Source organism: Carcharodon carcharias (genome assembly GCF_017639515.1).
Source record: "Carcharodon carcharias isolate sCarCar2 chromosome 29 unlocalized genomic scaffold, sCarCar2.pri SUPER_29_unloc_2, whole genome shotgun sequence".
NCBI classification, from domain to species: Eukaryota; Metazoa; Chordata; class Chondrichthyes; order Lamniformes; family Lamnidae; genus Carcharodon; species Carcharodon carcharias.
In genome coordinates, this window is record NW_024470665.1 from 2,072,031 (window position 1) to 2,094,672 (window position 22,642).

Here is a 22,642-nt window from a genome sequence, read left to right on the forward strand (position 1 = left end):
TGGGGTATATAAAGAGTAAAATCCCTCTAAATGTCCCCATCAAACACTCCCAGGACAGGAACAGCACGGGATAAATACAGAGTAAAGCCCCTCTACACTGTCCCATCAAACACTCCCAGACAGGTACAGCACGGGGTAGATACAGATAAAGCTCCCTACTCCATCTCAAGGTACAGCACGGGTAGATACAATAATCACTCCCAATCAGACAGGTACAGGACGGGGTTAGATACAGAGTAAAACTCCCTCTAAATTGTCCTCATCAAACGCTCACAGGATAGGTAAAGCATGGGGATAGATAAAGGGTAAAGCCCCCTATACACTGTCCCCATCAAACACTCCCAGGACAGGTACAGCACGGGGGATAAATACAGACTACAGCTCCCTCTACACTGTCCGCATCAAACACTCCCAGGACAGGTACAGCATGGCGTTAGATACAGAGTAAAGCTCACTCTACACTGTCCCCATCAAACACTCCCAGGACAGGTACAGCACGGGGTTAGATACAGAGTAAAGATCCCTCGACACTAGCGCCATGAAACACTCACAGGATAAATACAGCATGGGGATAGATAAAGAGGAAAGCTCCCTCTACACTGGCCCCATGAAACTCGCCCAGGACAGGTACAGCACAGGGTTAGATACAAAGTAAAGCTCCCTCTACACCGTCTCCATCAAACACTCCCAGGACAGGTACAACACTGGGTTAAATACAAGGTAAATTTCCCTCGATACCATCTCCATCAAACGCTCCCAGGACAGGTACAGCATGGGGTTAGATACAGAGTAAAGCTCCCTCTACACTGTCCCCATCAAGCATTCCCAGGACAGGTACAGCATGGGGTTAAATACAGAGTAATGCTCCCTGTACACTGTCCCCATCAAACTCTCCCAGGACAAGTACAGCATGGGGTTATATAAAGAGTAAAACTCCCTCTACATTGTCCTCATCAAACACTCACAGAATAGGGAAAGCATGGGGATATATAAAGAGTAAAGCCCACTCTACACTGTCCCCATCAAACACTCCCAGGATAGATACAGCACGGGGTTAGATACAAACTAAAGCTCCCACGACACTGTCCGCATCAAACACTCCCAGGACAGGAACAGCACAGGGTTAGGAACACAGTAAAGCTCCCTCTACACTGTCCCCATCAAACACGCCCAGGACAGGTACAGCACGGGGTTAGATACAGAGTAAAGCTCCCTCTACACTGTCCCCATCAAACACTCCCAGGAAAGGTACAGCACGGGGTTAGAAACAGAGTAAAGCTCCCTCTACATTGACCTCATCAAACACTCACAGGATAGGTAAAGCACGGGGATAGATAAAGGGTAAAGCCCCCTCTACACAGTCCCCATCAAACACGCCCAGGACAGGTACAGCACGGGGGATAAATAAAGATTAAAGCTCCCTCTACACTGTCCCCATAAAACACTCCCAGGACAGGTACAGCACGGGGTTAGATACAGAGTAAAGTTCCCTTTACAGTGTCCCCATCAAAAACTCCCAGGGCAGCTACAGCATGGGGTTAGATACAAAGTAAAGCTCCCTCAGCACTGTCCCCTTCAAACACACCTTGGACAAGTACAGCACGGGGTTATATACAGAGCAAAGCTCCCTCTACACTGTCCACATAAAACACACAGAGTACAGGTACAGCATGATGTTAGATACAGAGTAAAACTCCCTTTACACAGTCCCCATCAAAAACTCCCAGGACAGGTACAGCATGGGGTTAGATACAAAGTAAAGCTCCCTGTACACTGTCCCAATCAAACACTCCCAGAACAAGTACGGCATGGCGTTATATACAGAGTAAAACTCCCTCTAGATTGTCCTCATCAAACGCTCACAGGATAGGTAAAGCATTGGGATATATAAAGGGTAAAGCCCCCTATACACTGTCCCCATCAAACACTCCCAGGACAAGTAGGGCATGGGGTTATATACAGAGTAAAACCCCCTCTACATTGACCTCATCAAACACTCCCAGGACAGGTCCAGCACGGGGTTAGATACAGAGTAATGCTCCCTCTACACTGTCCCCATCAAACACTCCCAGGACAGGTACAGCATGGGGTTAGATACAGAGTAAAGCTCCCACTACACCGTCCCCATAAAACACTCCCAGGACAGGTACAGCACAGGGTTAGATACCGAGTAAAGCTCCCTCTACACTGTCCCCATAAAACACTCCCAGGACAGGTACAGCACAGGGTTAGATACCGAGTAAAGCTCCCTCTACACTGTCCCCAACGAACACTCCCAGGACAGGTACAGCACGGTGTTAGATACAGAGTAAAGCTCCCTGTACACTCTCCCCATCAAACACTCCCAGGACAGGTACAGCACGGGGTTAGATACAGAGTAAAGCTCCCTTTACAGTGTCCCCATCAAAAACTCCCAGGGCAGCTACAGCATGGGGTTAGATACAAAGTAAAGCTCCCTCAACACTGTCCCCTTCAAACACTCCCAGGACAGGTACAGCACGGGGTTATATACAGAGCAAAGCTCCCTCTACACTGTCCCCATCAAACACTCCCAGGACAGGTACAGCACGGGGGATAAATACAGACTAAAGCTCCCTCTACACTGTCCGCATCAAAAATTCCCAGGACAGGTACAGCACAGGGTTAAATACAGACTAAAGCTCCCTCTACACTGTCCGCATCAAACATTCCTAGGACAGGTACAGCACGGGGTTAGATACAGAGTAAAGCTCACTCTACACTGTACCGATCAATCACTCCCAGGACAGGTACAGGACGGGGTTAGATACAGAGTAAAACTCACTCTACATTGTCCTCATCAAACACTCACAGGATAGGTAAAGCATGGGGATAGATAAAGGGTAAAGCCCCCTCTACACTGTCCCCATCAAACACTCCCAGGACAGGTACAGCACGGGGGATAAATACAGACTACAGCTCCCACTACACTGTCCGCATCAAACACTCCCAGGACAGGTACAGCACGGCGTTAGATACAGAGTAAAGCTCACTCTACACTGTCCCCATCAAACACTCCCAGGACAGGTACAGCACGGGGTTAGATACAGAGTAAAGATCCCTCGACACTAGCGCCATGAAACACTCACAGGATAAATACAGCATGGGGATAGATAAAGAGGAATGCTCTCTCTACACTGGCCCCATGAAACTCACCCAGGACAGGTACAGCACGGGGTTAGACACAAAGTAAAGCTCCCTCTACACCGTCTCCATCAAACACTCCCAGGACAGGTACAACACTGGGTTAAATACAAGGTAAATTTCCCTCTATACCATCTCCATCAAACGCTCCCAGGACAGGTACAGCACGGGGTTAGATACAGAGTACAGCTCCCTCTACAGTGTCCCCATCAAACATTCCCAGGACAGGTACAGCATGGGGGTAAATACAGAGTAAAGCTCCCTGTACACTGTCCTCATCAAACTCTCCCAGGACAAGTACAGCATGGGGTTATATAAAGAGTAAAACTCCCTCTACATTGTCCTCATCAAACACTCACAGAATAGGGAAAGCATGGGGATATATAAAGAGTAAAGCCCCCTCTACACTGTCCCCATCAAACACTCCCAGGATAGATACAGCGCGGGGTAAGATACAAACTAAAGCTCCCACGACACTGTCCGCATCAAACACTCCCAGGACAGGAACAGCACAGGGTTAGGAACACAGTAAAGCTCACGTAACACTGTCCCCATCAAACACGCCCAGGACAGGTACAGCACGGGGTTAGATACAGAGTAAAGCACCCACTGCACGATCCCGATCAAACACTCCCAGGACAGGTACAGCACGGGGTTAGATACAGAGTAAATCACCCACTGCACGATCCCGATTAAATACTCCGAGGACAGATACAGCACGGGGTTAGATACAGAGTAAAGCTCCATCTACACTGTCCCCATCAAACACTCCCAGGACAGGTACAGCATGGGGTTAGATACAGAGTAAAGCTCCCTCTACACTGTCCCCATCAAACACTCCCAGGACAGGTACAGCAGAGGGTTAGATACAGAGTAAAGCTCCCTCTACACTGTCCCCATCAAACACTCCCAGGACAGGTCCAGCATGGGTTTAGATACAGAGTAAAGATTCCTGTACATTGTCCCCATCAAACACTTCCAGGAAAGGTACAGCACAGGGTTAGATACCGAGTAAATCTCACTCTACACTGTCCCGATCTAACACTCCCTGGACAGGTACAGCACGGGGGATAGATACAGACGAAAGCTCCCTCTAAACTGTCCGCATCAAACACTCCCAGGACAGGAACAGCACGGGGGATAAATACAGACTAAAGCTCGCTCTACACCATCTCCATCAAACTCTCCCAGGACAGGTACAGCACACGGATAGATACAGAGTAAAGCTCCCTCAACACTAGCGCCATGAAACACTCGCAGGATAAGATCTGCAGGGTTTAGATGAAGCGGAAAGCTCCTCTGCACTGGCCCCATGAAACTCGCCCAGGACAGGTACAGCACGGGGTTAAATACAAGGTAAAGTTCCCTCTATACCATCTCCATCAAACGCTCACAGGACAGGTACAGCACGGGGTTAGATACAGAGTAAAGCTCCCTCTACACTGTCCCCATCAAACATTCACAGGACAGGTACAGCATGCGGTTAGATACAGAGTAATGCTCCCTTTACACTGTCCCCGTCAAACTCTCCCAGGACAGGTACAGCACGGGGTTAGATACAGAGTAAAGCTCCCTCTACAATTTACCCATCAAACACTCCCAGGGCAGGTACAGCACGGGGTTAGATACAGAGTAAAGCTCCCACTACACTGTCCCCATCAAATACTCCGAGGACAGGTACAGCACGCGGTTAGATACAGATCAAAACTCCCTCTACACCGCACCCATCAAACACTCCCAGTACAGGTACAGCAGGGGTTTAGATAGAGTAAACTCCCTCTGCACTGTCTCCATCAAACACTTCCAGGAAAGATAGAGCACGGGGTTAGATACGGAGTAAGGCTCCCTCTACACTGTCCCCATCAAAAACACCCAGGACAGGTACAGCAGGGATTAGAAACAGAGTAAAGCTTCATCTACTCTGTCCCCACCAACCACTCCCAGGACAGGTACAGCACGGGGGATAGATACAGACGAAAGATCCCTCCAAACTGTCCACATCAAACACTCCCAGGACAGGTACAGCACGGGGGATAGATACAGACGAAAGATCCCTCCAAACTGTCCACATCAAACACTCCCAGGACAGGTACAGCATGGTGTTAGATACAGAGAAAAGCCCACTTTACACTGTCCCCATCAAACACTCCCAGGACAGGTACAGCACGGGGTAAGATACAGATTAAAACTCCCTCTACATTGTCCTCATCAAACACTCCCAGGACAGGTACAGCACGGGTGATAAATACAGACTAAACCTCCCTCTACACTGTCCGCATCAAACACTCCCAGTACAGGTACAACACGGGGTTAGCTACAGAGTAAAGCTCCCACTACACTGTCCCCATCAAACACTCCCAGTACAGGTACAGCACAGGGTTAGAACCAGAGTAAAACTCCCTCTACACCGACCCAACAAACACTCCCAGGACAGTTACAGCACGGGTTTAGATACAGAGTAAACTCCCGCTACACTGTCTCCATCAAACACTTCCAGGAAAGGTACAGCACGGGGTTAGATACAGAGTAAAACTCCCTCTACACTGTCCCCATCAAAGAGTCCCAGGACAGGTAAAGCACAGGGTTAGATACAGAGTAAGGCTCCCTCTACACTGTCCCCATCAAAAACACCCAGGACAGGTACAGCAGGGGTTAGATTCAGAGTAAAGCTCCCTATACACTGTCCCCATAAAACACTCCCAGGACAGGTACAGCACGGTGTTAGATACAGCGTAAAGCTCCCTCTACACCGTCCCCATAAAACACTCTCAGGACAGGTACAGCATGGTTTAGATACAGAGTAAAGCTCCCTCTACACTGTCCCCATCAAACACGCCCAGAACAGGTACAGCACGGGGAATAGATACAGACGAAGGCTCCCTCTAAACTGTCCCCATCAAACACTCCCAGGACAGGTACAGCACGGGGGATAAATACAGACTAAAGCTCCCTCTACACTGTCCGCATCAAACGTTCCCAGGACAGGTACAGCACCAGGTTAGATACAGAGTAAAGCTCACTCTACACTGTCCCCATCAAACACTCCCAGGAGGGGTACAGCACGGGGTTACATACAGAGGAAAGCTCCCTCGGCACTAGCGCCATGAAACACTCACAGGATAAGTACAGCATGGGGATAGATAAAGATGAAAGCTCCCTCTACACTGTCCCCATGAAACTCGCCCAGGACAGGTACAGCACGGGGTTAGATACAAAGTTAAGCTCCCTCTACACCGTCTCCATTAAACACTCCCAGGACAGGGGCAACACTGGGTTAAATACAAGGTAAAGTTCCCTCTACACCATCTCCATCAAATGCTCCCAGGACAGGTACAGCACAGGGATAGATACAGAGTAAAGCTCCCTCAACACTGTCCCCATCAAAGAGTCCCAGGACAGGTAAAGCACAGGGTTAGATACAGAGTAAGGCTCCCTCTACACTGTCCCCATCAAAAACATCCAGGACAGGTACAGCAGGGGTTAGATACAGAGTAAAGCTCCCTCTACACTGCCCCCATCAAACAGTCCCAGGACAGGTAATGCACGGGGTTAGATACAGAGTAAAGCTCCCTCGACACTGGCCCCATCAAATACTCCCAGGACAGGTACAGCACGGGGGATAGATACAGACGAAAGATCCCTCCAAACTGTCCACATCAAACACTCCCAGGACAGGTGCAGCACGGGGGATAAATACAGACTAACGCTCCCTCTACGCTGTCCGCATCAAACACTCCCAGTACAGGTACAGCACGGGGTTAGATACAGAGTAAAGCTCCCACTACACTGACCCATCAAACACTCCCAGGACAGGTACAGCACGGGTTTAGATACAGAGTAAACTCCCTCTACACTGTCTCCATCAAACACTTCCAGGAAAGGTACAGCACGGGGTTAGATACAGAGTAAAACACCCTCTACACTGTCCCCATCAAACAGTCCCAGGACAGGTAAAGCACAGGGTTAGATATAGAGAAAGGCTCCATCTACACTGTCCCCATCAAAAACACCCAGGACAGGTACAGCAGGGGTTAGATACAGAGTAAGGCTCCCTCTACACTGTCCCCATCAAACACGCCCAGGACAGGTACAGCACGGGGGATAAATACAGACTAACGCTCCCTCTACGCTGTCAGCATCAAGCACTCCCAGGACAGGTACAGCACGGGGTGAGATACAGCGTAAAGCTCCCTCTACACCGTCCCCATAAAACACTCTCAGACAGGTACAGCATGGGTTAGATACAGAGAAAAGCTCCCTCTACACTGTACTCATCAAACACGCCCAGGACAGGGACAGCACGGGGGATAGATACAGACGAAAGCTCCCTCTAAACTGTCCGCATCAAACACTCCCAGGACAGGTACAGCACGGGGGATAAATACAGATTAAAGCTCGCTCTACACTGTCTGCATCAAACACTCCCAGGACAGGTACAGCACAGGGTTAGATACAGAGTAAAGCTCCCTCTACACTGTCCCCATCAAACACTCCCAGGACAGGTACAGCACGGGGGATAAATACAGACTAAAGCTCGCTCTACAGTGTCTTCATCAAACACTCCCAGGACAGGTACAGCACAGGGTTAGAAACAGAGTAAAGCTCCCTCGACAGTAGCGCCATGAAACACTCACAGGATAAGTACAGCATGGGGATAGATAAAGAGGAAAGCTCCCTCTGCACTGTCCCCATGAAACTCGCCCAGGACAGGTACAGCACAGGGTTAGATACAAAGTAAAGCTCCCTCTACACCGTCTCCATTAAACACTCTCAGCACAGGTACAACACTGGGTTAAATACAAGGTAAAGTTCCCTCTACACCATCTCCATCAAACATTCCCAGGACAGGTACAGGACGGGGTTAGATACAGAGTAAAGCTCCATCTACATTGTCCTCATCAAACACTCACAGGACAGGTACAGCACGGGTGATAAATACGGACTAAAGCTCCCTCTACACTGTCCGCATCAAACACTCCCAGGGCAGGTACAGCACGGGTTTAGATACAGAGTAAACTCCCTCTACACTGTCTCCATCAAACACTTGCAGGAAAGGTACAGCACGGGGTTAGATACAGAGTAAAACTCCCTCAACACTGTCCCCATCAAAGAGTCCCAGGACAGGTAAAGCACAGGGTTAGATACAGAGTAAGGCTCCCTCTACACTGTCCCCATCAAAAACATCCAGGACAGGTTAAGCACGGGGGATAGATACAAACGAAAGCTCCCTCCAAACTGTCCACATCAAACACTCCCAGGACAGGTACAGCATGGTGTTAGATACAGAGAAAAGCCCACTTTACACTGTCCCCATCAAACACTCCCAGGACAGGTACAGCACGGGGTAAGATACAGATTAAAACTCCCTCTACATTGTCCTCATCAAACACTCCCAGGACAGGTACAGCACGGGTGATAAATACAGACTAAACCTCCCTCTACACTGTCCGCATCAAACACTCCCAGTACAGGTACAACATGGGGTTAGCTACAGAGTAAAGCTCCCACTACACTGTCCCCATCAAACACTCCCAGTACAGGTACAGCACAGGGTTAGAACCAGAGTAAAACTCCCTCTACACCGACCCAACAAACACTCCCAGGACAGGTACAGCACGGGGTTAGATACTGAGTAAAGCTCTCTCTACACTGTCCCCATCAAACACTCCCAGGACAGTTACAGCACGGGTTTAGATACAGAGTAAACTCCCGCTACACTGTCTCCATCAAACACTTCCAGGAAAGGTACAGCACGGGGTTAGATACAGAGTAAAACTCCATCTACACTGTCCCCATCAAACATTCCCAGGACAGGTGCAGCATGGGGTTAGATACAGAGTAAAGCTCCCTGTACACTGTCCCCATCAAACTCTCCCTGGACAAGTACAGCACGGGGTTATATACAGAGTAAAACTCCCTCTACATTGTCCTCATCAAACACTCACAGGACAGGTACAGCACGGGTGATAAATACAGACTAAAGCTCCCTCTACACTGTCCACATCAAATACTCCCAGTTCAGGTACAGCACGGGGCTAGATACAGAGTAAAGCTCCCTGTACACTGTCCCCATCAAACACTCCCAGGACAGGTACAGCACGGGGTTAGATACAGAGTAAAGCTCCCACTACACTGTCCCCATCAAACACTCCCAGGGCAGGTACAGCACGGGTTTAGATACAGAGTAAACTCCCTCTACACTGTCTCCATCAAACACTTGCAGGAAAGGTACAGCACGGGGTTAGATACAGAGTAAAACTCCCTCAACACTGTCCCCATCAAAGAGTCCCAGGACAGGTAAAGCACAGGGTTAGATACAGAGTAAGGCTCCCTCTACACTGTCCCCATCAAAAACATCCAGGACAGGTTAAGCACGGGGATAGATACAAACGAAAGCTCCCTCCAAACTGTCCACATCAAACACTCCCAGGACAGGTACAGCATGGTGTTAGATACAGAGAAAAGCCCACTTTACACTGTCCCCATCAAACACTCCCAGGACAGGTACAGCACGGGGGATAAATACAGACTAAATCTCCCTCTACACTGTCCGCATCAAACATTCCCAGGACAGGTACAGCACGGGGTTAGATACAGAGTAAAGCTCATTCTACACTGTCCCCATCAAACACTCCCAGGAAAGGTACAGCACGGGGGATAAATACAGACTACAGCTCCCTCTACACTGTCCACATCAAACACTCCCAGGACAGGTACAGCACGGGGTTAGACACAAAGTAAAGCTCCCTCTACACAGTTCCCATCATACACTCCCAGGACAGGTACAGGACGGGGTTAGATACACAGTAAAGCTCCCTGTACACTCTCCCCATCAAACACTCCCAGGACAAGTAGGGCATGGGGTTATATACAGAGTAAAACCCCCTCTACATTGACTTCATCAATCACTCCCAGGACAGGTACAGCTCGGTGTTAGATACAGAGTAAAGCTCCCTTTACAGTGTCCCCATCAAAAACTCCCAGGGCAGCTACAGCATGGGGTTAGATACAAAGTAAAGCTCCTTCAACACTGTCCCCTTCAAACACTCCCAGGACAGCTACAGCACGGGGTTAGATACAGAGTAAAGCTCACTCTACACTGTCCCCATCAAACACTCCCAGGACAGGTACAGCACGGTGCTAGATACAGAGTAAAGCTCCTCTAAATTGTCCTCATCAAACGCTCACAGGATAGGTAAAGCATGGGGATAGATAAAGGGTAAAGCCCCCTATACACTGTCCCCATCAAACATTCCCAGGACAGGTACAGCACGGGGGATAAATACAGACTAAAGCTCCCTCTACACTGTCCGCATCAAACACTCCCAGGACAGGTACAGCACGGGGTTAGATACAGAGTAAAGCTCACTCTACACTGTACCCATCAATCACTCCCAGGACAGGTACAGGACGGGGTTAGATACAGAGTAAAACTCACTCTACATTGTCCTCATCAAACACTCACAAGATAGGTAAAGCATGGGGATAGATAAAGGGTAAAGCACCCTCTACACTGTCCCCATCAAACAGTCCCAGGAAAGGTACAGCCCGGGGGATAAATACAGACTACAGCTCCCTCTACACTGTCCGCATCAAACACTCCCAGGACAGGTACAGCATGGGGTAAGATACAGAGTAAAGCTCACTCTACACTGTCCCCATCAAACACTCCCAGGACAGGTACAGCACGGGGTTAGATACAGAGTAAAGATCCCTCGACACTAGCGCCATGAAACACTCACAGGATAAATACAGCATGGGGATAGATAAAGAGGAAAGCTCCATCTACACTGGCCCCATGAAACTCGCCCAGGACAGGTACAGCACGGGGTTAGATACAAAGTAAAGCTCCCTCTACACCGTCTCCATCAAACACTCCCAGGACAGGTACAACACTGGGTTAAATACAAGGTAAATTTCCCTCTATACCATCTCCATCAAAAACTCCCAGGACAAGCACAGCACGGGGTTAGAAATAGAGAAAAGCTCCCTGTATACTCTCCCCATCAAACACTTCCAGGACAAGTAGGGCATGGGGTTATATACAGAGTAAAACCCCCTCTACATTGACCTCATCAAACACTCAGGATAGGTAAAGCACGGGGATAGATAAAGGGTAAAGCCCCCTCTACACAGTCCCCATCAAAAACTCCCAGGACAGGTACAGCACGGGGGATAAATACATATTAAAGCTCCCTCTACACTGTCCGCATCAAACACTCCCAGGACAGGTACAGCACGCGGTTAGATACAGAGTAAAGCTCCCACTACACTGTCCCCATCAAACACTCCCAGGACAGGTACAGCACGGTGTTAGATACAGAGTAAAGCTCCCTTTACAGTGTCCCCATCAAAAACTCCCTGGGCAGCTACAGCATGGGGTTAGATACAAAGTAAAGCTCCTTCAACACTGTCCCCTTCAAACACTCCCTGGACAAGTACAGCACGGGGTTAGATACACAGTAAAGCTCCCTGTACACTGTCCCCATCAAACACTCCCAGGACAGGTACAGCACGGTGTTAGATACAGAGTAAAGCTCCCTCTAAATTGTCCTCATCAAACGCTCACAGGATAGGTAAAGCATGGGGATAGATAAAGGGTAAAGCCCCCTATACACTGTCCCCATCAAACAATCCCAGGACAGGTACAGCACGGGAGATAAATACAGACTAAATCTCCCTCTACACTGTCCGCATCAAACATTCCCAGGACAGGTACAGCACGGGGTTAGATACAGAGTAAAGCTCATTCTACACTGTCCCCATCAAACACTCCCAGGAAAGGTACAGCACGGGGGATAAATACAGACTACAGCTCCCTCTACACTGTCCACATCAAACACTCCCAGGACAGGTACAGCACGGGGTTAGATACAAAGTAAAGCTCCCTCTACACTGTTCCCATCATACACTCCCAGGACAGGTACAGGACGGGGTTAGATACACAGTAAAGCTCCCTGTACACTCTCCCCATCAAACACTCCCAGGACAAGTAGGGCATGGGGTTATATACAGAGTAAAACCCCCTCGACATTGACTTCATCAATCACTCCCAGGACAGGTACAGCACGGGGGATAAATACAGATTAAAGCTCCCTCTACACTGTCCACATCAAACACTCCCAGGACAGGTACAGCACGGGGTTAGATACCGAGTAAAGCTCCCTCTACACTGTCCCCATCAAACACTCCCAGGACAGGTACAGCACGGGGTTAGATACAGAGTAAAGCTCCCTCTACACCGTCCCCATCAAACACTCCCAGGACAGGTACAGCACGGTGTTAGATACACAGTAAAGCTCCCTGTACACTCTCCCCATCAAACACTCCCAGGACAAGTAGAGCATGGGGTTATATACAGAGTAAAACCCCCTCTACATTGACTTCATCAATCACTCCCAGGACAGGTACAGCACGGGGGATAAATACAGATTAAAGCTCCCTCTAAACTGTCCCCATCAAACACTCCCAGGACAGGTACAGCACGGGGTTAGATACAGAGTAAAGCTCCCGCAACACTGTCCCCTTCAAACACTCCCCGGACAGGTACAGCACGGGGTTAGATACAGAGTAAAGCTCCCTTTACAGTGTCCCCATCAAAAACTCCCAGGACAGGTACAGCACGGTGCTAGATACAGAGTAAAGCTCCCTCTAAATTGTCCTCATCAAACACTCACAGGATAGGTAAAGCATGGGGATAGATAAAGGGTAAAGCCCCCTATACACTGTCCCCATCAAACATTCCCAGGACAGGTACAGCACGGGGGATAAATACAGACTAAAGCTCCCTCTACACTGTCCGCATCAAACACTCCCAGGACAGGTACAGCACGGGGTTAGATACAGAGTAAAGCTCACTCTACACTGTCCCCATCAAACACTCTCAGGACAGGTACAGCACGGGGTTAGATACAAAGTAAAGCTCCCTCTACACCGTCTCCATCAAACACTCCCAGGACAGGTACAACACTGGGTTAAATACAAGGTAAATTTCCCTCTATACCATCTCCATCAAAAACTCCCAAGACAGGTACAGCACGGGGTTAGATACAAAGTAAAGCTCCCTCTACACTGTCCCCTTCAAACACTCCCTGGACAAGTACAGCACGGGGTTAGATACACAGTGAAGCTCCCTGTACACTCTCCCCATCAAACACTCCCAGGACAGGAACAGCACAGGGATAGATACAGACGAAAGCTCCCTGTATACTCTCCCCATCAAACACTCCCAGGACAGGTACAGCACGGTGTTAGATACAGAGTAAAGCTCCCTTTACACAGTCCCCATCAAAAACTACCAGGACAGGTACAGCATGTGGTTAGATACAAAGTAAAGCTCCCTGTACACTGTCCCAATCAAACACTCCCAGAACAAGTACGGCATGGCGTTATATACAGAGTAAAACTCCCTCTAAATTGTCCTCATCAAATGCTCACAGGACAGGTAAAGCATGGGGATATATAAAGGGTAAAGCCCCCTATACACTGTCCCCATCAAACACTCCCAGGACAGGTACAGCACGGGGAATAAATACAGACTAAAGCTCCCTCTACACTGTCCGCATCAAACATTCCCAGGACAGGTACAGCACGGGGTAAAATACAGACTAAAGCTCCCTCTACACTGTCCGCATCAAACATTCCCAAGACAGGTACAGCACGGGGTTAGATACAGAGTAAAGCTCACTCTGCACTGTACCCATCAATCACTCCCAGGACAGGTACAGGACGGGGTTAGATACAGAGTAAAACTCACTCTACATTATCCTCATCAAACACTCACAGGATAGGTAAAGCATGGGGAATAAATACAGACTAAAGCTCCCTCTACACTGTCCGCATCAAACATTCCCAGGACAGGTACAGCACGGGGGATAAATACAGACTACAGCTCCCTCTACACTGTCCGCATCAAACACTCCCAGGACAGGTACAGCACGGCGCTAGATACAGAGTAAAGCTCACTCTACACTGTCCCCATCAAACACTCCCAGGACAGGTACAGCACGGGGTTAGATACAGAGTAAAGATCCCTCGACACTAGCGCCATGAAACACTCACAGGATAAATACAGCATGGGGATAGATAAAGAGGAAAGCTCCCTCTACACTGGCCCCATGAAACTCGCCGAGGACAGGTACAGCACAGGGTTAGATACAAAGTAAAGCTCCCTCTACACCGTCTCCATCAAACACTCCCAGGACAGGTACAACACTGGGTTAAATACAAGGTAAATTTCACTCTATACCATCTCCATCAAACGCTCCCAGGACAGGTACAGCATGGGGTTAGATACAGAGTAAAGCTCCCTCTACAGAGTCCCCATCAAACATTCCCAGGACAGGTACAGCATGGGGTTAAATACAGAGTAATGCTCCCTGTACACTGTCCCCATCAAACTCTCCCAGGACAAGTACAGCATGGGGTTATATAAAGAGTAAAACTCCCTCTACATTGTCCACATCTAACACTCAAAGAATAGGGAAAGCATGGGGATATATAAAGAGTAAAGCCCACTCTACACTGTCCCCATCAAACATTCCCAGGATAGATACAGCACGGGGTTAGATACAAACTAAAGCTCCCACGACACTGTCCGCATCAAACACTCCCAGGACAGGAACAGCACAGGGTTAGGAACACAGTAAAGCTCCCTCTACACTGTCCCCATCAAACACGCCCAGGACAGGTACAGCACGGGGTTAGATACAGAGTAAAGCTCCCTCTACACTGTCCCCATCAAACACTCCCAGGAAAGGTACAGCACGGGGTTAGAAACAGAGTAAAGCTCCCTCTACATTGACCTCATCAAACACTCACAGGATAGGTAAAGCACGGGGATAGATAAAGGGTAAAGCCCCCTCTACACAGTCCCCATCAAACACGCCCAGGACAGGTACAGCACGGGGGATAAATACAGATTAAAGCTCCCTCTACACTGTCCCCATAAAACACTCCCAGGACAGGTACAGCACGGGGTTAGATACAGAGTAAAGTTCCCTTTACAGTGTCCCCATCAAAAACTCCCAGGGCAGCTACAGCATGGGGTTAGATACAAAGTAAAGCTCCCTCAGCACTGTCCCCTTCAAACACACCTTGGACAAGTACAGCACGGGGTTATATACAGAGCAAAGCTCCCTCTACACTGTCCACATAAAACACACAGAGTACAGGTACAGCATGATGTTAGATACAGAGTAAAACTCCCTTTACACAGTCCCCATCAAAAACTCCCAGGACAGGTACAGCATGGGGTTAGATACAAAGTAAAGCTCCCTGTACACTGTCCCAATCAAACACTCCCAGAACAAGTACGGCATGGCGTTATATACAGAGTAAAACTCCCTCTAGATTGTCCTCATCAAACGCTCACAGGATAGGTAAAGCATTGGGATATATAAAGGGTAAAGCCCCCTATACACTGTCCCCATCAAACACTCCCAGGACAAGTAGGGCATGGGGTTATATACAGAGTAAAACCCCCTCTACATTGACCTCATCAAACACTCCCAGGACAGGTACAGCACGGGGTTAGATACAGAGTAATGCTCCCTCTACACTGTCCCCATCAAACACTCCCAGGACAGGTACAGCATGGGGTTAGATACAGAGTAAAGCTCCCACTACACCGTCCCCATAAAACACTCCCAGGACAGGTACAGCACAGGGTTAGATACCGAGTAAAGCTCCCTCTACACTGTCCCCATAAAACACTCCCAGGACAGGTACAGCACAGGGTTAGATACCGAGTAAAGCTCCCTCTACACTGTCCCCAACGAACACTCCCAGGACAGGTACAGCACGGTGTTAGATACAGAGTAAAGCTCCCTGTACACTCTCCCCATCAAACACTCCCAGGACAGGTACAGCACGGGGTTAGATACAGAGTAAAGCTCCCTTTACAGTGTCCCCATCAAAAACTCCCAGGGCAGCTACAGCATGGGGTTAGATACAAAGTAAAGCTCCCTCAACACTGTCCCCTTCAAACACTCCCTGGACAAGTACAGCACGGGATTATATACAGAGCAAAGCCCCCTATACACTGTCCCCATCAAACACTCCCAGGACAGGTACAGCACGGGGGATAAATACAGACTAAAGCTCCCTCTACACTGTCCGCATCAAAAATTCCCAGGACAGGTACAGCACAGGGTTAAATACAGACTAAAGCTCCCTCTACACTGTCCGCATCAAACATTCCTAGGACAGGTACAGCACGGGGTTAGATACAGAGTAAAGCTCACTCTACACTGTACCGATCAATCACTCCCAGGACAGGTACAGGACGGGGTTAGATACAGAGTAAAACTCACTCTACATTGTCCTCATCAAACACTCACAGGATAGGTAAAGCATGGGGATAGATAAAGGGTAAAGCCCCCTCTACACTGTCCCCATCAAACACTCCCAGGAAAGGTACAGCACGGGGGATAAATACAGACTACAGCTCCCACTACACTGTCCGCATCAAACACTCCCAGGACAGGTACAGCACGGCGTTAGATACAGAGTAAAGCTCACTCTACACTGTCCCCATCAAACACTCCCAGGACAGGTACAGCACGGGGTTAGATACAGAGTAAAGATCCCTCGACACTAGCGCCATGAAACACTCACAGGATAAATACAGCATGGGGATAGATAAAGAGGAATGCTCTCTCTACACTGGCCCCATGAAACTCACCCAGGACAGGTACAGCACGGGGTTAGACACAAAGTAAAGCTCCCCCTACACCGTCTCCATCAAACACTCCCAGGACAGGTACAACACTGGGTTAAATACAAGGTAAATTTCCCTCTATACCATCTCCATCAAACGCTCCCAGGACAGGTACAGCACGGGGTTAGATACAGAGTACAGCTCCCTCTACAGTGTCCCCATCAAACATTCCCAGGACAGGTACAGCATGGGGTTAAATACAGAGTAATGCTCCCTGTACACTGTCCCCATCAAACTCTCCCAGGACAAGTACAGCATGGGGTTATATAAAGAGTAAAACTCCCTCTACATTGTCCACATCTAACACTCAAAGAATAGGGAAAGCATGGGGATATATAAAGAGTAAAGCCCACTCTACACTGTCCCCATCAAACACTCCCAGGATAGATACGGCCCGGGGTCAGATACAAACTAAAGATCCCACTACACTGTCCGCATCAAACACTCCCAGGACAGGAACAGCACAGGGTTAGGAACACAGTAAAGCTCCCGCAACACTGTCCCCATCAAACACGCCCAGGACAGGTACAGCACGGGGTTAGATACAGAGTAAAGCACCCACTGCACGATCCCGATTAAATACTCCGAGGACAGGTACAGCACGGGGTTAGATACAGAGTAAAGCTCCCACTGCACGATCCCGATTAAATACTCCGAGGACATGTACAGCACGGGGTTAGATACAGAGTAAAGCTCCATCTACACTGTCCCCATCAAACACTCCCAGGACAGGTACAGCAGAGGGTTAGATACAGAGTAAAGCTCCCTCTACACTGTCCCCATCAAACACTCCCAGGACAGGTACAGCATGGGGTTAGATACAGAGTAAAGCTCCATCTACACTGTCCCCATCAAACACTCCCAGGACAGGTACAGCAGAGGGTTAGATACAGAGTAAAGCTCCCTCTACACTGTCCCCATCAAACACTCCCAGGACAGGTCCAGCATGGGTTTAGATACAGAGTAAAGATTCCTGTACATTGTCCCCATCAAACACTTCCAGGAAAGGTACAGCACAGGGTTAGATACCGAGTAAATCTCACTCTACACTGTCCCGATCTAACACTCCCTGGACAGGTACAGCACGGGGGATAGATACAGACGAAAGCTCCCTCTAAACTGTCCGCATCAAACACTCCCAGGACAGGAACAGCACGGGGGATAAATACAGACTAAAGCTCGCTCTACACCATCTCCATCAAACTCTCCCAGGACAGGTACAGCACACGGATAGATACAGAGTAAAGCTCCCTCAACACTAGCGCCATGAAACACTCGCAGGATAAGATCTGCAGGGTTTAGATGAAGCGGAAAGCTCCTCTGCACTGGCCCCATGAAACTCGCCCAGGACAGGTACAGCACGGGGTTAAATACAAGGTAAAGTTCCCTCTATACCATCTCCATCAAACGCTCACAGGACAGGTACAGCACGGGGTTAGATACAGAGTAAAGCTCCCTCTACACTGTCCCCATCAAACATTCACAGGACAGGTACAGCATGCGGTTAGATACAGAGTAATGCTCCCTTTACACTGTCCCCGTCAAACTCTCCCAGGACAGGTACAGCACGGGGTTAGATACAGAGTAAAGCTCCCTCTACAATTTACCCATCAAACACTCCCAGGGCAGGTACAGCACGGGGTTAGATACAGAGTAAAGCTCCCACTACACTGTCCCCATCAAATACTCCGAGGACAGGTACAGCACGCGGTTAGATACAGATCAAAACTCCCTCTACACCGCACCCATCAAACACTCCCAGTACAGGTACAGCAGGGGTTTAGATAGAGTAAACTCCCTCTGCACTGTCTCCATCAAACACTTCCAGGAAAGATAGAGCACGGGGTTAGATACGGAGTAAGGCTCCCTCTACACTGTCCCCATCAAAAACACCCAGGACAGGTACAGCAGGGATTAGAAACAGAGTAAAGCTTCATCTACTCTGTCCCCACCAACCACTCCCAGGACAGGTACAGCACGGGGGATAGATACAGACGAAAGATCCCTCCAAACTGTCCACATCAAACACTCCCAGGACAGGTACAGCACGGGGGATAGATACAGACGAAAGATCCCTCCAAACTGTACACATCAAACACTCCCAGGACAGGTACAGCATGGTGTTAGATACAGAGAAAAGCCCACTTTACACTGTCCCCATCAAACACTCCCAGGACAGGTACAGCACGGGGTAAGATACAGATTAAAACTCCCTCTACATTGTCCTCATCAAACACTCCCAGGACAGGTACAGCACGGGTGATAAATACAGACTAAACCTCCCTCTACACTGTCCGCATCAAACACTCCCAGTACAGGTACAACACGGGGTTAGCTACAGAGTAAAGCTCCCACTACACTGTCCCCATCAAACACTCCCAGTACAGGTACAGCACAGGGTTAGAACCAGAGTAAAACTCCCTCTACACCGACCCAACAAACACTCCCAGGACAGTTACAGCACGGGTTTAGATACAGAGTAAACTCCCGCTACACTGTCTCCATCAAACACTTCCAGGAAAGGTACAGCACGGGGTTAGATACAGAGTAAAACTCCCTCTACACTGTCCCCATCAAAGAGTCCCAGGACACGTAAAGCACAGGGTTAGATACAGAGTAAGGCTCCCTCTACACTGTCCCCATCAAAAACACCCAGGACAGGTACAGCAGGGGTTAGATTCAGAGTAAAGCTCCCTATACACTGTCCCCATAAAACACTCCCAGGACAGGTACAGCACGGTGTTAGATACAGCGTAAAGCTCCCTCTACACCGTCCCCATAAAACACTCTCAGGACAGGTACAGCATGGTTTAGATACAGAGTAAAGCTCCCTCTACACTGTCCCCATCAAACACGCCCAGAACAGGTACAGCACGGGGAATAGATACAGACGAAGGCTCCCTCTAAACTGTCCCCATCAAACACTCCCAGGACAGGTACAGCACGGGGGATAAATACAGACTAAAGCTCCCTCTACACTGTCCGCATCAAACGTTCCCAGGACAGGTACAGCACCAGGTTAGATACAGAGTAAAGCTCACTCTACACTGTCCCCATCAAACACTCCCAGGAGGGGTACAGCACGGGGTTACATACAGAGGAAAGCTCCCTCGGCACTAGCGCCATGAAACACTCACAGGATAAGTACAGCATGGGGATAGATAAAGATGAAAGCTCCCTCTACACTGTCCCCATGAAACTCGCCCAGGACAGGTACAGCACGGGGTTAGATACAAAGTTAAGCTCCCTCTACACCGTCTCCATTAAACACTCCCAGGACAGGGGCAACACTGGGTTAAATACAAGGTAAAGTTCCCTCTACACCATCTCCATCAAATGCTCCCAGGACAGGTACAGCACAGGGATAGATACAGAGTAAAGCTCCCTCAACACTGTCCCCATCAAAGAGTCCCAGGACAGGTAAAGCACAGGGTTAGATACAGAGTAAGGCTCCCTCTACACTGTCCCCATCAAAAACATCCAGGACAGGTACAGCAGGGGTTAGATACAGAGTAAAGCTCCCTCTACACTGCCCCCATCAAACAGTCCCAGGACAGGTAATGCACGGGGTTAGATACAGAGTAAAGCTCCCTCGACACTGGCCCCATCAAATACTCCCAGGACAGGTACAGCACGGGGGATAGATACAGACGAAAGATCCCTCCAAACTGTCCACATCAAACACTCCCAGGACAGGTGCAGCACGGGGGATAAATACAGACTAACGCTCCCTCTACGCTGTCCGCATCAAACACTCCCAGTACAGGTACAGCACGGGGTTAGATACAGAGTAAAGCTCCCACTACACTGACCCATCAAACACTCCCAGGACAGGTACAGCACGGGTTTAGATACAGAGTAAACTCCCTCTACACTGTCTCCATCAAACACTTCCAGGAAAGGTACAGCACGGGGTTAGATACAGAGTAAAACACCCTCTACACTGTCCCCATCAAACAGTCCCAGGACAGGTAAAGCACAGGGTTAGATATAGAGAAAGGCTCCATCTACACTGTCCCCATCAAAAACACCCAGGACAGGTACAGCAGGGGTTAGATACAGAGTAAGGCTCCCTCTACACTGTCCCCATCAAACACGCCCAGGACAGGTACAGCACGGGGGATAAATACAGACTAACGCTCCCTCTACGCTGTCAGCATCAAGCACTCCCAGGACAGGTACAGCACGGGGTGAGATACAGCGTAAAGCTCCCTCTACACCGTCCCCATAAAACACTCTCAGACAGGTACAGCATGGGTTAGATACAGAGAAAAGCTCCCTCTACACTGTACTCATCAAACACGCCCAGGACAGGGACAGCACGGGGGATAGATACAGACGAAAGCTCCCTCTAAACTGTCCGCATCAAACACTCCCAGGACAGGTACAGCACGGGGGATAAATACAGATTAAAGCTCGCTCTACACTGTCTGCATCAAACACTCCCAGGACAGGTACAGCACAGGGTTAGATACAGAGTAAAGCTCCCTCTACACTGTCCCCATCAAACACTCCCAGGACAGGTACAGCACGGGGGATAAATACAGACTAAAGCTCGCTCTACAGTGTCTTCATCAAACACTCCCAGGACAGGTACAGCACAGGGTTAGAAACAGAGTAAAGCTCCCTCGACAGTAGCGCCATGAAACACTCACAGGATAAGTACAGCATGGGGATAGATAAAGAGGAAAGCTCCCTCTGCACTGTCCCCATGAAACTCGCCCAGGACAGGTACAGCACAGGGTTAGATACAAAGTAAAGCTCCCTCTACACCGTCTCCATTAAACACTCTCAGCACAGGTACAACACTGGGTTAAATACAAGGTAAAGTTCCCTCTACACCATCTCCATCAAACATTCCCAGGACAGGTACAGGACGGGGTTAGATACAGAGTAAAGCTCCATCTACATTGTCCTCATCAAACACTCCCAGGACAGGTACAGCACGGGTGATAAATACGGACTAAAGCTCCCTCTACACTGTCCGCATCAAACACTCCCAGGACAGGTACAGCACGGGGTTAGATACAGAGTAAAGCTCCCACTACACTGTCCCCATCAAACACTCCCAGGGCAGGTACAGCACGGGTTTAGATACAGAGTAAACTCCCTCTACACTGTCTCCATCAAACACTTGCAGGAAAGGTACAGCACGGGGTTAGATACAGAGTAAAACTCCCTCAACACTGTCCCCATCAAAGAGTCCCAGGACAGGTAAAGCACAGGGTTAGATACAGAGTAAGGCTCCCTCTACACTGTCCCCATCAAAAACATCCAGGACAGGTTAAGCACGGGGGATAGATACAAACGAAAGCTCCCTCCAAACTGTCCACATCAAACACTCCCAGGACAGGTACAGCATGGTGTTAGATACAGAGAAAAGCCCACTTTACACTGTCCCCATCAAACACTCCCAGGACAGGTACAGCACGGGGTAAGATACAGATTAAAACTCCCTCTACATTGTCCCCATAAAACACTCCCAGGACAGGTACAGCACGGGTGATAAATACAGACTAAACCTCCCTCTACACTGTCCGCATCAAACACTCCCAGTACAGGTACAACATGGGGTTAGCTACAGAGTAAAGCTCCCACTACACTGTCCCCATCAAACACTCCCAGTACAGGTACAGCACAGGGTTAGAACCAGAGTAAAACTCCCTCTACACCGACCCAACAAACACTCCCAGGACAGGTACAGCACGGGGTTAGATACTGAGTAAAGCTCTCTCTACACTGTCCCCATCAAACACTCCC

At 49.2% G+C, this 22,642-nt stretch overlaps 1 protein-coding gene across 1 annotated transcript in view; it reads right to left on the minus strand.

Annotated features, from left to right (window-relative positions):
* Nucleotides 1-22,642, minus strand: part of LOC121274027 (zinc finger and BTB domain-containing protein 16-A-like) — a 136,438-nt gene that overhangs the window by 57,748 nt on the left and 56,048 nt on the right. The window lies entirely within an intron of this gene.